General features: G+C 34.5%; 1 protein-coding gene across 3 annotated transcripts in view; it reads right to left on the minus strand.

The window, feature by feature from the left end:
- The window catches only part of LOC144972727 (phosphoinositide 3-kinase adapter protein 1-like), a 34,893-nt gene extending 34,235 nt beyond the window's left edge, over positions 1 to 658 (minus strand). Inside the window, exon 1 of one of the 3 annotated variants that reach the window (XM_078914306.1) lies at positions 182 to 658. The gene's annotated coding sequence lies outside the window, so the exon portion shown is untranslated. The remainder of the gene's footprint in view (positions 1 to 181) is intronic. The other 2 variants (XM_078914305.1, XM_078914308.1) reach the window with 2 other exon arrangements.
- Between the last annotated feature and the right edge of the window lie 3,391 nt (positions 659 to 4,049).

The following is a 4,049-nucleotide window of genomic DNA, read 5'->3' on the forward strand; positions in this document are numbered from 1 at the left end:
GTCGACGAAAGTTAAAACAGAGAAAAAGACTTCTTATAGCTATAAAACTAGTTTTGGTTGATTTAATTTGAAGGAAGTGCTTTCAGGCCCAAAAAGTGTTTTTAAGAGACCGACAGAGGTCATTCATCTCTTCTATTCGTGGTTTATATCAACGAGAGAAAAAAGTCCTCTGCCTACTTACCATCTGCTTAAAAATACACATAAAACGATAGTTATGAACAGTCAACTTTAACGCCTTTGTAAATACATCCGATGGTAAATGATAGTTATAATAAATCCATCATCCTTAACCAAACAATAACTAGAGTAATAATGTTAGTACCATGTGTTCATTTACTAGTATCGAAAATATCACAAGTGTTTAGTGAGAACATATAACACACACTTGACACTTTGCTCTCTCCAATGTAAAAAACAAACAAAACTATTCTGTTGAAAAACCATCATACATACATACACACACTGATCATCAGTCTAAGTTGAACTGAGACAGATAGTAAATGTTTATTGAATGCGACTGGCAAAACAAGGCTAAGAAAAAATGAGTTTTAGCCTTTGACCAGCCCGTCAAGCACTGCTGATCACTGATTACTAATACACGAATGTACACTGTGCGAAAAAGGAATGCTTCTGAATGTCATGGAGTCACTGCTACAATAACTGTGCTTCGGAAAGTAAACATAGGCCGTAATTTACTTCCTTTTCTCAACCGTTCATTCTTCAACTGGTGACAAAGCGTACGTGTACTTAAGTCGTGCTCCTATGAACTCAGACTAACAAAAATAAAAACGTGCTTGTAGCTTACAGTAATAAGTAAGAGTCGAAAATTATAACGCCTATTTTTTTCCCCTCTTATAATAATATAATAGATACGAAGGTCAAATAGAAGATATCGATACCAATGGAAACTAATAATCTTACTCATGTCTTTTATTAGTTTAGAATAGGCGGAAGCAGATTAAATTATCTTTGTGGATATATCTACTCGTATATATAACTGATGTTTAAGTCTAGTTTATATCTAGTAAGAATTAAGTATCTATAAACAGAACATAATATTGGTAAACCGTGGATATCCGTCTAAATTAATATCCTTGCATCAGCTTTTCCGAGAAAGTTCCCCGTCGAGTTATTATTATTATTATTATTATTATTATTATTATTATTATTATTATTATTATTATTATTATTATTATTATTATTATTATTATTATTATTATTATTACTAGATTGTTAATTTTTTTCTTTCGAATCGACTTTACTGCCGTACTCTGAAAAAAAAGAAAAAAATATTTAAAATCTTGGCCAGAAAACCGGTACTTCAAATATCGATTGATTAAAATGACCCTCATCTTGGCAAAAACTCTCAAATATTGGACTTCTTCGAAGTCCGTGGAATTACGAGATGTAGATAAGATTATGGATATTTTAATAGATCGATAATTGAAGGACGAGTTTTCTGGCCAAAGTTCTGAATACGTGTTGTTTTATTTTAAGTATGGCAGAATAATGTACAGTATTAGCAACGTCAGTCGGTTCATAAAAGCGGAAAGAAAACGATGAATGAAAAGGAACTAAATCTAGATCTGTGACATATCGCCTCAAAGTGGGGTAATGTCTGGGTGAATAACTAGCTGCCAGAAGTGATATTAAAGTTGAAATGCGGCTATGTGTCTTGTCGTAAGACACTCGCTTTCGGATAGGAAGGTCCTGGAATCGAGCCTCGCTTGGCGCAGAGTTGAGTTCTTGGACATGGCTCTTTACTGATATTTTCTCATCGTACTCAGGTGTAAAATGAGTAACTGGTCGTTATCAGCGTTGTCTCTGTCGGATGAAAATTGTAATATCATTACAGGCGTCATGTCTCGTTCTGCATGTTTCGTATTGCTGTTGGTCAAGGATCCTTTTTAAAGCGTTTTAAGCACGTTTAATGGATATTGCTCTATATATAAGCTCAAGTTTTTGGGGTTGTTTATTTTTGTCACTTTAAACACTATGCATCTATTTATTGTGCTCAATAAAACAGATAACAGTAGGAAATGGAAATTGAAGTTTCAATAAAATTTACAAAGACATATGCTATGGATGTTTCGGGATTCCCCTTTGTCAACAAAATACGATGAATGAAAAACTATAGACAAATGAGAGAGGAGAGAATGGCGTTGTTAAGGCGCCCTTTTAAAATTTTCAGCAAAATATATTTTGCTATTAATTTAACAAGTATAAGAAGGTTTATTAAACCTTAAAGTGGATAAAAGGAAATGTTTTAAATGGACAATAATGATAGAAATTATAAATTTGTAAAGTATAAAGAAAATAACAAACAATAAAGTCAAAAATAAAATAATAGATTAATAAATAAATAAATAAATTAATTAATGAATAAATATGTTTTCAAATAACCGATGTTTTCACCTATTGTCTTTATCAAAGGAAGACAGATCATGTGAATACATGAAATTAAGACCAAAATGATAGATTAGAAGAAAACGAATAAGAAAACAATATGGGAAAATAACAAATTATATAACGTTATCATTCAATAACATCAAGGATATAGAATTCTTAATTTACACTGTTCAGTTTTTGCAGATTCTTAACCTTACAAGAATTATAATTCACATTGTAATCCCTGCCTATCCCTTGACCTGATAATTTCCCCTTTATTTGATAATGAATTCACTGAATAGATAACATTAGGGATCGAGAGAAGAAAATGGAAATGTTTAGAAGCCCGTAGTCGCCAGGCATAAGATGCTGTAAGTCTGAAACTTTACCATAAGAAAACATATTTATTGAAATTTACGAACACAATTTTTCAAGATAATATGTTGAAAAATCTTAACTCTACGATGATTATAATAAACGCACCTGCCATGTCAACTGGTTTGGGATTTTGATGGCATTTGTAAGTAGATCTCCCAATTTGCTCTATGACTATCATGATTATGCATAGCATTTTTTCTCGGTGATCCGATTCATTTCCTAATATCTTTAATAGTGATTCAACCCCATGCGTTTTGAATTGTCTCTTTTAACTCTGCTTCTGTACGTTGTACGACTCTTAAAGACCAAGTTGAAAATCAATGACCAAATGCTGTTGTCCATTAGATTCAAGGCATCATTCAATAGAGGTCATTTATCTTTAGAAATGAATTACATGCGATTTCTGCTTTGTACTGAAAATTGTGTAACGTTATTTGAACTAAAGAATTATTCCCGAGCTATCCCGATACTCTACCTCGATCGGTCATTAGCTTTCTCCACACAACACTGCTTAACTCTATCCTTACCAGCCATTCTCAGGATCTTCCCCAAAACTTCACACCCAACTAACACGGAAATATATTTTTTATCACTCAAACACAATAGCAGTAGAAGTCCTTGCGATACATAATTTCTTTAGCAAAACATAATACTCTCTATTGAATCATACAAGGTGGATCCTTTCAGTGAAGAAACCCTAGAACTGGGTGAAGAACTCACATCAATGATAGCCGATGAAAGATCAGAAAGAAGGAAGGAATTAATAACCTCCACCAATATGACCCTAAACAGCAAAAAGGCCTGGACTACAATTTCAAAACTGAATAATGACAAAAATACCCAGACAAGAGTGGCTGCAGTAACACCTGACCAAGTAGCACATCAGCTTCTACTGAATGGGAAACCAGCCAAGAAAGCACGAGGCCAACTAAAAGCCCTGAAACGTGAAATGGACAAAGCCCTCAAGGATAGTGAAGATCATCTTGACTCTTTTACCCTGGAGGAGCTACTAGAGGCCTTGTCCCATCTGAAGGCAGGAAAAGCATCTGGACTGGATGGAATCACAACTGAGATGTTTCAACACTTTGGCCCGAGAACCCTATCCTGGCTATTGGACCTCTTCAATGTATGCGCAAGGACAAACAGGCTGCCAAGTGCATGGAGGAAAGCAAGAGGAGTCGCCCTACTGAAACCGGGAAAGATCCAAAATCCAAGAAAAGCTATCGCCCGATCTCCCTCCTGTGCATCGCATACAAGCTATTTGAGCGAATGGTTATGTCCCG

The sequence above is a fragment of the Berghia stephanieae genome, chromosome 5 (genome assembly GCF_034508935.2).
Source record: "Berghia stephanieae isolate SIO BIC M18660-M18661 chromosome 5, UCSD_Bste_1.3, whole genome shotgun sequence".
In the NCBI taxonomy this organism is placed as follows: Eukaryota; Metazoa; Mollusca; class Gastropoda; order Nudibranchia; family Aeolidiidae; genus Berghia; species Berghia stephanieae.